Source organism: Teleopsis dalmanni, chromosome 2 (assembly GCF_002237135.1).
Source record: "Teleopsis dalmanni isolate 2A chromosome 2, ASM223713v2, whole genome shotgun sequence".
Classification (NCBI taxonomy): domain Eukaryota; kingdom Metazoa; phylum Arthropoda; class Insecta; order Diptera; family Diopsidae; genus Teleopsis; species Teleopsis dalmanni.
This window is the reverse complement of record NC_051847.1, coordinates 123,755,704-123,769,493: the sequence shown is the minus strand read 5'-3', so window position 1 is coordinate 123,769,493 and position 13,790 is coordinate 123,755,704.

Below are 13,790 nucleotides of genomic sequence, written 5' to 3'. Positions count from 1 at the left end.
AAAAAAAATAAATTAATCAAATTAAAATTTAATAAGTGCACATATGAAAAAAAAGAACGAAATTCTTAATTAAGAAAACACCGCACCACCAGCGGCGAACAACCTCGAAACAGTACTGAATGGTAGGGATACAAATTCGAAACGTTGTTGTCCCTGATGTGGCTGCCGCGAGTATGAGTTACGTTGATACCGATCCGTTGAGATACGAATACGACATATAAAATAAATACGACAACAACAAAAACCAAACGAAAAAAAAGATACAAATAAAGTTAGTTGAGTTGTTCGCGCCCGAATGTTGTGCGGCGTTGGACGGACGAATTTGTATTGTATGCTGCCGTTGGTTGTACACGGATAGCGGACTGCGTATCTAAATGTAGTGGATAAAGGCACAACCACAAAGTCCACGAAGTATCTATGAATACGAAAAGCAACAACTTAAAAACGAATGAGCTGACTACGACGACGTCGACGGTGGATGTAAAAGTCAAATGGAAAAATTTGTACTTAAACTTAAGTGGATGTGTTGGACGGACAAAAGCATACGAGCGTACGGCAGCGTGTAGGAATGGTACGAAACGGAATAACTTGATGAGTGGTTGATTTTTAGTCAGCGCTTTCAGTATCTAGCAAGAAAAGTGGACATAAACAAAACATTACAATACTAAAGCACCTGAGATGCACACATATATCTCTATTTTTGTAGAGTAAGAGAATGGGAGAGAACCTACATATATATGTTCTAATAAATGAAGAATAATAAATGTTTCTGTATCTGTATCTGTATCTGTGCATTTAGCCATATAAGCTATACAAAACACTCAATGCGCTCCTTATTATTAGCTAGTAATTTGCACGCTCTCGCACAGGTACTCTCGGCTTAGTTATGAACAAAGTATCTACGCTGATGTTGTATCTTTAACAGTACAGAACGCACACAAAAGAAAACCTATTTAACCACCACTCCGCCAGCAGTTAACGTGTATTTTGACATTTTGACTTTTCTCAGTTTTATCAAATTGACAGAGAAGACACACACATAGAACGCCTACTTTTATGGTATTACGAGACAAGATCCATTCCATGTACGTGTACATTTGTACCCTTGACTATGTAAAAGTGTACGTGTGTACCCATATTTCGAGTGTTTTTTATTTTGGTATTTCTCCGTAAATCCCCGCACCAGCAGAAAAATGCTTTATAAAGCTTTTTAGTTCTTATGATATTACGAAATGACAAGCGCTGCACATGCAATTCTTCCTTTCAGTTATGGTTTTTTATGCATTTTAATTGGTTTTATGCTATTTCGACATTTCCAATTCCATTTCCATATGTTGAAATGCGACAACACAGCAATAAGAGTAATAATAATAATAATAATTGTCCTCGTTTCTTACAATCTCAGCACTTTGCCGATTTGTGTTTTGGAATTTGTTTCTGGGTCGTCGCTGTTATACGTGCGCTCTTTACGAGTACTTAACTCATTTCTTAACGTTCCGCTAATTGCTTGAATTTATGTTAGATGTGCTCTGATACGCTCTTTTCAGTTCAACTTAACAAGTGCAAAGCTTTTCGTAGAATTTCATTTTGCTTTTTGAATCTTTGTAGAATTTTAGCAATCAATTTAAACAACCAAATTTCCTATATGGAAACCATGTTTTAATATTACCGAAAATATTTTAACAATAGTCGTAATGGGATATTAAAACCTAATATATGAAACCTTTTCCAAACCAGACCAGACCACGTTAGTAATAACTATTTCATTACGTTTATCACAATTTATAACCAATAAACTGCAATTATTACAATAAATTGCATTTATCATGATAGAAACTTTAGTTTGAACGTATTATAACTTTTTGCCACATCTACTGTTTTTTTTTTTAATTCTATCAGTAGTTTTTATGATTCGCTAAGGAATTGGAATACTTTCAACAATTTTTAACAAATTAATACCATTTTTGTGTTTACTTACAAGTCACCACTCTATATACGATATGAGTATGACAAATTTATTAATAATAATTCTATAAGGTTATAGAAAATTCTTTAAGTTCAGAGACTTGAGTAACAGAGTAACCACTTTATGAATTTTTCTGATCTTTTAGTGTTATTTATAGGCCGCAAAACAGGTATGTATACATATGTTATAGAATAGATTAATACATTATAAAAAGAGCATTCTTCAATAATTTACAGACATTATTTATTGTAATGAATTTTTGAATTTTAACATATTAGTATATATTTATTCATTACAGCTAAACTTATATTATATTACACTTTCAATTACAAAATATTGCCAAATACTTATTATTATACATTTTGCATTAAAATACATTATATAGTATATATCATGTACTAACGTATTGTCTAGATGAAAAATATACCATCGACAAACGTATGTGTTGACTTATTATGGTCAAATATGTATTAGACTGCAAATATGGACTGCAAATATGTATTAGATTATTATTACAATGAAACCTATATTATTTATTAAAGATAAATAAAAGTGCTGGGTTTCATACTGACATATGCAAGACAGAAACAGTAAAAAATATAGTAAATAGATTAGCTTAGGCCTATTACATGAATTGAAAATTTTTGTTTTTAGTACCAGTTCGATTGGCAGGGTTTTGGATTCCAAGACGTCATGTATAGACTTCAGCTTTCTTAGTGCTGTTGGCTATGCTTAGTACAGTTGATATCCTGTTGAGGATTAACAATCTACGTTGTGGTTGAGTTTCGTAGTTCTAAATTGTTGGAAGTTATACTTCGGTTAAGAAATACACCTTTGTTGACAGTTCTCTGTACAGTTCTGTTCAGCAGATATATCAATTATATCGATTTATTCTAATTTATTGTACAATCTACATAATACTCTTATGCATATCAATAAATATCAAGAGTTGAAAGTTATCGTCTCAAAAGTCAGGACATTAATTTTTCTAGAAAGCGTAAACGTTGCTTCCTTCCACAAATAAATGTTATATAAAATAATGTGATAGCCTGTGAACGTTAATTAAATAAACTGGGAGTATTCATAAAGTACCTTAACCTTAGTGTTTCGAAATATTGATTAATTTCTGGTTTCTTAACTGGACATGAACCTGTTAACTATCACATTCCAAAATTGGGTTCAAATGACAGTGACAATTTGAGATTTTCTTAAATGTGGAGTATCAAATTTGATCTCTGTTTGTGTTCATTCAGAAAAAGTAGCTCTACTTGAAATGCATAGAAACTAATGAGGTCTGAGGTCTTGAAGTAAGTAATTATTGTTATTGCTAGATTTATCAGTAGCTTTAACTCATCTGGATTAGCTTAGGATGATTCAGGTTCTTATAAGATTCTTTAAGACTGATTGATTATGGTGTCAATTCTAAATTCTGACATTAAATTGATCGCAATAAAAAAGTTATTATGTTATATATTAAAGTAAAAGTTTTCTGTGCTTTTTATATATATATATATAAGCTTCACAGTAATTATAATATCATAATACAGTATTCAATATTTCTTCTTTATCTGGACTTAATATACTTGTTGCTCTTCTTCACAAATGGTTTTGTATAGGTAAAAAAACATAACTCATGAGTTTTTTATTTTTCTAAAAACTGATTTTACCAAGTACTATTAAGTTTTTTACTCCTAGATATTGTATGCTTACCTAATTCTTTATGATGTCAGCTTTTTTAAATTTTGAAAAGTTACATTTTTTACCTTGAATCAACAGCTACGTTAATGTGTTTTCCTTTAATATCTGTGTATATGTCATGTCTATTCTACATATAAAACTAGTATTCATTGTGTACAATTGAAGGCGTAAACCACATTCAATAATAATTATTAATCAATTACAGGATCATTTGAAAGATAAAAAATATTAAACAAAATTTAAAGCAATTAATCACACAAAACTGAAATCAATTATAAGTAACTAATTTAAGAGCTCTGACTCATGATCGGAAATCAAGTGATCATACAGGTTTGCTTTGCTTTTTAATAGATACGGTAACTCCTCTGTAAAAATTAAATATTGAAAATAAAAAAATTTTATACATAAATATATAATATATATGTACATAATTGGGGTTGCTACTGCTATAGGTACTAAGTTAAAAAAGAAAGAGTGCGGAACTCTAGAGATAAGCAACTCTGATTGCCTCTCTGGTAGTTGCCATGTGTTTGGAGAGTTTTTTGCGTTTCTTTATTGAAAACATTTGGAACACAACAAGTGTAGTGTTTCAAATGGAGCACCGAACACATCGAAAAACGATTATACACTCTTTCGTTCTCAATTATTAGTTTTGCTGCAATAGAAGACAAGCGATCATGTAATAAACTGAGGGAGCCGTGTAAGTGCGGCAAAACTTAGAGACGGTTTTTATGGGGATATTCAAAAGTAAAATAACACAGAAAAAGGTCTCGATCGTAGAAAAACGAGTATGACTTACACAGATACAAATTTCTTTGTGTGTGTTACATTGTTGAAACGTACAATTAATTAGCAATTCTACGTACCGTAAACTGATCGCGCATGTGTGTAAAAATGTAGGGTAAAAAGGGATCAGCAACGGGTGACGTCAAGAGTTATAATGCCAGCAAGGCATTATAAGTAAGTTTTGTAGTTATTATGTAAACAGAGAAATATATAAAACTCAATTTATGGGGAAAAACACAAGACGAAAAATATGAACAAATTAATAGGAATTTCTTCTACTTACTTTTCTGATTGCTAGGAAAAACGTTAACTTTGAAGTAAAATGTAATTATTTTAATAATTGAAAAGCAATTCAAATATATATTTTTTAAAAACTTGTAGGAAATTAGCATAACAGCAAGTTACAGCCTGAAGGTTAAAATAATTTTTAATATATTGTAAGCTATACATTTCGCTTTGGTTAAGCAAATTATTTTACATTTTTTTAATTTTTACTTTGTATTGCTTAAATTTTAATTCTATGATTGCTTTGGTAGGTTTCGATTATACCCATACAGTCCACTGCATTTCAAACAGGTGCAGCCGAATTCTTAAAGAGGTGTCACCAATTCTTGTTAATTCTCTGATCGCTGAAATTGTTATATATGTACTACAAAAAATTTAAAGTAAATAGTTGTGTAATAGAGAATGTCAATAATTTTTATAACTTTTATTCAGGCTTTTAGTACATATAATTTGAACGTTGAGATTTTCTCTATTCTATTTTATTATTTTTGATTTTTTGGTGCTATTAGCTGGTACTTTGACTCTCAGTTTTTTTTAGTTTTAATTTTTGCGTTAAGTTTAGCATACATGCTAAGAGATATACTTTGTAATAAGTGATGTTGATCTTTTACCCCAGAGATTTGGAATCTTCTACTCTTCAACAATGAACATTGACACATAAAGTGGAGTACATTGAGCAAGTGAGCAGAGTACCTGCCTTGGCAAGCTCGTCTGCCCTGAAGTTGTCCGAGAAGTCCCGGCGTCCCGGTATCCAAGTGAGTTGGAAACTAACATTCCTAGCTAACTGATTAAGAACGCACGTAAATATACTATGTATATACTATATACTATATAGTATATACTATATACTATATAGTATATACTATATACAATATACTATATTATATACTATATACTATATACCGTTATGACAAAAATTGTATTATATTTTATCAATTCACAAGAGTTATTAAGTTGCATTTAAAAATTTGAGGTCTGCTTCATAAAAACATGTTAGCAGCTGACGCAGTCATATATATCCTAGAAAGATATTGGCTAGTAAACTATTTTACAATTACTTTTGATCTTGAATCCATGAATTTAATGTTTATTAACTCACGAAAAACTGAAATTAAATTTTTCTGTGTTCGAGTATAACTCTATAATTGTTTTCTCTCTTTCAATATAATTTAGTAACGATATAAATATATTGTAAAATATAGTATTTTGTATATGATATCTGTGTATAATCATTCTATAACACGTATATATATCCTTTAAACCTGATTTAATATAAAATATACACTTCATATTTCCAAAAGCTGAAGACGTAAATTTTATCATACTTATATTATGGGTTTTAAGCCTGATTTAATTGAAATGGTAAACCCTATTTTTTATGTTGATGTTTCTAAATAATTTCTACTCAAATCTGAATACTCGTATTTTTTTTATCTGCCACATAAGCGTGCCAGTTACAATATTAAACACAGAAAAACCCATATTAGTAGAATTCTAATTTAAAAACGTGCTACAAAGACTTGATTATTAATATTGAGTATTTTAAATATCTAACTAAGATCATATATTTTTCTATATTTTAATAAAGTAATTCACACATATGTATTTTGATATATACAATTTTTTCCCAAATTTGTGTTGATGTTATTGAGTAACCTCTTGCGTAGGGGTTTTTTCTCTTCATAATAAAAATATCTCAAGTTGTTTCAAAAACCGAATTGAGGTGACTAAATTTTGCGTGGGATTCTAAAACGTATCTAACTAAAACTTTTTGTTTACATATAAAACTGGTTTCAATAAAATTTAAGCTTCAACAAATGGAGGATTAATACGAGTATGTTTGTTTTTTAAGTTAATAAATATTTTGAAAATTATTTTTGTACAGGGTGTTTTTAATAAATTTTGCACTGTCCTTTAAGAAAAGTAAATATACTATATCATTATATACTATATCATTATATACTATATCATTATAGAGTATATTATATCATTATCATTATATATCATTATACTATATCATTATACTGCGTATAATAATACTATATATAAAATTTTTAATATATGAGTAATAAAATACAGCTAATTGTTACAAGTATGATGAAATAACATATAGTAGTGATACATTTAAGAAGTGGTTTTATCTTAAACCATTTCAGAGATCAGAGATAATTAAAAATTATTGACATGATGTGTCAAATATAAATTAGATTTTTATGTCATTGAGTATGGGTGGGTATATTGTGGAGTGTATCACATCTACTTTGTAAGTTTCCTAGAACAACTTTACTTATCTGCAATTAAATTTTTCTCCAGGTCCCTCTTCTGCATGCGCGCCTTTTCTTGTTTGATAACTCCACCGAGGACACGTTTCACCTCTACGGTTTTGTCATCCAAATTTTTCATTAAAGCATTATTATCCAATCTCACAACATGACCAAAGCAGCGAAGCTAATAGATGTTAATTCGCTAATTATGTCAATGTCGGGATAAGCTCGTACAGCTCGTGGTTCATTCGGATACAATAATCGTCGTCAACTGATAGTGGACAAAAGATCTTACGAAAAACTATTCTCTTGAAAACTCCCAGTGCTGCTACATCATTCTGTGACAGTGTCCATGCTTCTGCGCCAAACAGAAACACAGGTAGCATAAGCGACCTACAGAGCGTGTTTTGTTTGTCAAGAAAAAGCTCTATATTCCAATCGCGTACTGAGCCCATAGTAGCACCTGGCGTCAATGGTGATACTACGTCTCATATCCAGGCTGACATTGTTGTTGTTTGTTAGGGCGGTGCCAAAATAGATGAAATCCTTTGTAGGTTCAAAAGTATAGTCGCTATCTAGTAGATCGTCGTTCGAGCGACGCATACTTTTATTAGTAGCTACTATGTGCTAAGTCCTTTTTCCTTCATTCACTGCTAACCCTATATTCACAGTCGATGACGTCAATATAAAATGGATGTCCTTCAGCAAGTTTAGATTCAATATATTAGTCTCTACTAAGTATGTAGAGAATTACCAGGTATTACCTCTACAAAGTAATACTTGGAAAAATAAAGAGGTGGTATAACTATATATTCATGGTATTATAGGGGTTGTTTAATAATATATAGGAAGACTTACCGATATGTAGGCATCTGTATGCAAGTTGGCAGCATTATTTTAAGAGAAACCACAGTAAGATGCCCCGTAAAGATATCAGTGTGGTTGTACGGTTGCTGAAGGATCAAAACCGATTAAGGCACCATACTAGAAAATTAAATTTCCGAGAGAACAACAAAAGTGACACATCTGTGCTTTGGTTCTGTATAGACCAACTCCAGGATTTTGGCCAACTGCAGGATCTTACGCTAAAACGCGTTTTAAGCTTTGCCGGAGGTTCAAGGTGGTTTTTAAATCTCCGAGTTTTAACGGTAACACGAAGATCAATAGGTCTAAGTGGATCCTTAGCATGCCCGGTATAACTTAACCTAACCTAGGAGTTGTTACTAAGCATCTGTTGTACTTACTTTGGAATAGAGTTAAAAATTGTTTTGGGAAATAAAATTAAATTGGTTTTTAGAATTATAAGTCTATATGCTTACAAAAATATGTACTTGACAATTGGTTCATTAGAAAATTTTACACACATTCCTATGCAATATTACCAAGCTAAGTTGCATACAATATTTAAATGAATTTTCGTTTGGATGGTATAAATGAAGACAAATATACTTAAATTTATATTTTCACGAAATAATATCTTGAATTCGAATTAACAAATACTTGGATTCACTACTGTAAATCCTAGTTGAAAAAAAAAACAAAAATTCCGTTAAAAGTATATGACTTGAAAAAGCGTAAAAAAAATAAACTAAAAACATTAATTGCCTTAACAAATTACGAACGAAAAGAAACCTGTGAAGAAAATCTATGAAGGAAATCCAAAACGGATTGATAGAGCACTTCATTGCATATTTGTTTTACCGTTAGCACACATTTCAATCCCATCATAAAACCATAAACAAAAGGCACAACGAGAAAACATATGGCAGCTACCTTGCTACCTTCGGTGAAAATTAATGACAAAAAAGTACACCAACAAAATAAAAGCAAAGCTACTAAAAGAAACGAAAACATAAAAAAAATCTGTAAAAAGTCAACGTACAAGCCCTAAAGGTAATCAAAGCGCAAAAGGCACCTCATCCGGCTTTAAAATTATAGCCCAACGACTAACAACAACAACAACAACAGCAACAAGATGAAGAACAATTACAATAATACAAACACAATATTTTTCCTTTCGACTTACTTAATTTCCCGCATTCAAAAGTAGCAGCAGCAACAACAATACAATAACAGAAAACAAAATGAAAAAGTTCCAAGACGTGCTTGTTTATAAAGTATGTGAATTTGTTTGCCGGGCTCTGAGGTAAGAGCCGAAGTCATCAACAGAGTTAAGTTTAGTATTCTTCATACTTTTTTAATTTTCTTTTTTTTTCTCTCCTTACTTAATGCTATTATTCTAAAGTCGGTAGTTTTATTTAGCGCAGTGCTTCTTGGTAGTCAGTCAGCATAAAAATATCTCATGCTCAGTAAGCGACTTCTTCAAATCCCGTTATAAGAGTGCCTTTACTAAAAACTTAGACACACATACCAATACATTAACAAAGAGAAATACCAAACGCCAAACACCAAACACCAACTTCGATATTAATGACAAAATACTTTATAAAGCTGACGAAGTATATAAAGAAATAGCAATGATAATAGAAAAATCAACCACAACCACTGATGATGAGGACTGTTTGCTACTTGTGTTTACACCTCTTCTTTGCTTACAACACTTTATAGAGTTTAAACTATAGACTGAGAATTGAAAAAGTTTAGCTCCACGTAAAATTGGATAAATTACAAAAAAAAATTGCTATAAACGGTTCCATTGAGTGCAGTATCAGTTGCAAAAGCTTCGAACTTTTCATCTTATTGGAAATGGAAGTGGTGAGAAGAATATATCCATTTTATACTATTGTTAAACCCACACCTATCATAAAAATGGCATTGGATTTTATATTCTATCAAAACTATTCTTTGAATTTATCTAATAATACTGATTAATGTTTTTCTATTTTTTATTGTCTTACCAAACACTTACTCCAATAATAAATGTAATACAAGATAAAAATTCTATCGATTTCATTTTCTATAGTAATTGTATAGTCATTGCATTACCCTAAAAAATTCAATATATTCTTTAAGAATATATTCTGCGAGTGAATTAGACTGGTTTACATGGTTTATATAGTATAGTTGTAGAAAGAATAAACCTTCTATAATGGTTTGCTAACCGACAGGGGCATGTCTGCATATCTACAGACAGATGGTTTCTATAAAATACCCATATTGTATTTAATTGTTCTATACAAAAAAACTTCAGCAACAATTAGTATAATTTTATCTAACATGAAACCATGCATATGAAAATAGTGTATATTAAATTAATAATATAGACAATATATGCTACTAGTTTATATTGCATACAAAGTATAGACATTCGACATATTCAGAGTGATTAATCGAAATATCAATAATAACTTTTGGTTTTAGGAATATTAAAAAATTTCAATATTATGTTATAGATATATAACATAATATATAACATAAGATTATAGACCACCTCGCAAGAGCCTGTTCAGACATACAATTCTGTGAATCAGATTGTTATCAGAGAATTAGTTGATACAAAACTAAAATTCTTATTAATAACTGTACATATATTGAAAAGCATTTTTACTATAGTAGCAGACCAGGCAAATTTTAAGTGAAAGAAGTGGTTTGTTTATTTGAATCAAATTGGAACCCTTTTTCAGTAGGACAGATCTGAAACTGTTGGTGATTTGTCTGGCAGGATACACAACCTGTTTTAGCATCTTGATTAGATAACTCTTTGCGATAGGACATAACTCCTTCTCTGCCTGAAGAATGACGAGACCTCTAATAGAATTTTTGGATTACTCGGCTTAGCCTGGGTCAGGATCGCACCAGCAAAAGACAGTCTGACCTTTGCTCGTAAGACAATGCATTGGATTAACTGGATTTTCTAATGGGTAACAAGTTTACTGTGTACTATCTACCTTCTTCATATTTCACTTATCTTGATACTGTTCTTATGTTTAATGCTGATGGTTAAAAGAAAAAATTAATTTTGACTATAATGACACATAAGATATCCTCAATGTAATAAAGATACAAGTATTGTCTTCAATTATTTTTTCATTACGGACAATTTGTTTTTAAGCATTTAAAGAATAAGTACATTTAATTTATTCATTAAATTAAAAAAGTTTCTTTTGGTTCTATAGGTTACCAATAGAGCCTATATCATTATTTTTGAAAATTATTGAAAAAAATAAATAAATTAATTATTGCTAGATAATGTCATTTAAGTGTGAAAAATGAACGATATAGAGTATTAAAACGATTAGTTATCGAGATAGCCGATAATCGAATGCCGCTTTAAATCTGCTTGTACAGCGTTTTTTTTTATTTTTTTATTTTTATTTTTTCATTTATTTTTTTTCTTTTCTTTTTTTTCTTTTCTTTTTTTTTCTTTTCTTTTTTTTCTTTTCTTTTTTTTCTTTTCTTTAGTACTGTTAGCTGATATTTTGACTTGTGTTTATTTTAATGTACATATTTGAAGCGAGTTGATTACTGAACCAATGCATTCTTAAAGTTTAGATGCTTACTTTTACGTTATCTAATATCTGATTGAAAGTAATAAGAACTGCTATATATGTAGGTATAATATTATATTATATGTTAAATTTCGTAATATATAACGATATGCTCATATGCAGTGAACAAATCGGCACTATATATTATTTAATATATATAATTAAATAATTTATATCATATAATTTATATCAGATTCCTACCTTAATTGATATTTGTGTTTATTATTGTTTTGGCAAATCAGCTGGAGAAGATATAAAGTAGCAAAGTGTACACGAAATTTCTAAATATAATACCATATAAAAGTAATTAATCTATTTGTGCTAAGTTTCAATTTTTGGTAAACATAATGGACCAAAAGCTACAGAACACACTTACTTACTTACCTAGTAGGCGATTATAGACGTGAGTCGGCCTTGGCTGCTTTCGGTAGCCTCCTCCTACCAGACCGATAACTTGTTTGTTGTCGCCTGTTGGTAATATTAAGTATCTTTATATCATTGGCCACCTGGTTCTTCCACCAACAATAAGGGCGTTTTCTACCTCGCTTTCAACCAACGGGTATCGAATCAAATGCCTTTCTGACGATTTATTTATGGAGAAAAAAGTTCAAAGTAAATACCTTTTTTCTAAATACCCTTTATGCTGGGAATTCAATTTTTATTATAAAATTAAATTTAAGGTACATTGATTATTATGTTAGATCAGAAGATGATTTTGAAAGGAAACGGAAGTTTAGTTTAGTCGCCTAACAGAACTTGCACATGTTAAAAAACTAAATCTACCATTTGTGACGGCCTAGATACTAAGTCACCACTATATGTAAGCGACTACAGCAAACGCAATTCCTCAACAACGTACTCACACAAATAATTCTAGAGAAACAAAATCCAAAAAAAAAATTTGTAACCTATAATTTATAGCTTACAAAATTTTCTAGTCAATTTAAAGTTTTCCAACTCTATCAACAAAAACATTTAAAAAAAATCCACTTAACTATCTTGACCTAAATTCAAGCAATCGTCTTAAAACAAATGCAACAACCGCACCAACATTTTAGGGTTTGTACTGCCAAGCAAGCAAGCAAGTTGGCAAGGCGAGCATTCCTTCTTCAATATTTTCTTCAACTAAAATTCCAAACCAAAGTGCATCGCTAACAGCGAAACAAAATGTGAATAAATAAAAAAAACTAGTAACAAAAAACTACGACTGAAGCAACAAAGTGCACATTTTATGACCGCTACATTGTTGAGCTTTTTAGACATTTCGAAATACCAACCTGATATTTACCAACGACCAACATAAACTTATTTACCATAACAGCAGTAACAGCAGCACCGCAAGTACTAATGAAATTGAATGGAACTCACAAAATCGAATGGGGTTTTCCTTGATGGTTTCCTCGCTTAGAGCACCAAACCGCACAACTACAGAAGCACGCCAAATAGATGATAAATATAGTCACACCATTAGATACACATACCATAAGTTTTTTGTTAAGATTGTTTGGGTTATTGCATTGTTATTGGTTTTATTGTTGTTGTTTTAAGTATATTTTTTTTTTAACTTTGAAGCTGTATGATTTGCTTGACTGAGTTTTGTGTCAGTACTGAGTACCCGCTCTCAAGCTTTTCTACTCTCCGTAAAAGTTTTCAGTCAATGTATATAATTGAGTGCTTTTTAACCAAGTTAACATCACATATGATTGGTAGTAGGGTTTAATGTATCTCCCGCTTGGTTACACTCTATATACTTTGGCACTCTTTCGTCTATAAATTTCTTCTCCGTTTTTATTTTCTTTGTTTTTATATTTGTTTACTTTTTATTCTATTATACTTTTTCTCGTGGCAACTCTCTTGGTGTGTATTTTTGTAATATTATTTATATTTTATTATTTCATAAAAATATTTAACACCAGCTTTAGGACCAAGCTCCATGTTGAAAATACTATATTAAAGCTTGAAAGAGTACTGTTATTCTAAAAATACGCTCATAATATTAGGAATACATAAAATTATTATATTAAATTTTTTTTAAATCTTTGAAATTATTACATTGTAATATTAAATCAAGTAGAAATATATTCGCTATATAATATTTTACTATTTTTTGATATACTTATATAATTTACTATATAATTAATATAGTATATATATAGTTTTATTTGGGACTAGTTTCATTATTATATCAACTTAACGAACAGCACCATAACTAACGGATTTCATGTTATGATCTAAAGAACTACTTATATTATTGCCTAACAAAGTACTACACAACTATATCTATTAAATTATAGCAATAATAAAGTCGACTTTATAGTGATTGCAGTTTGCATCTTCTAATAT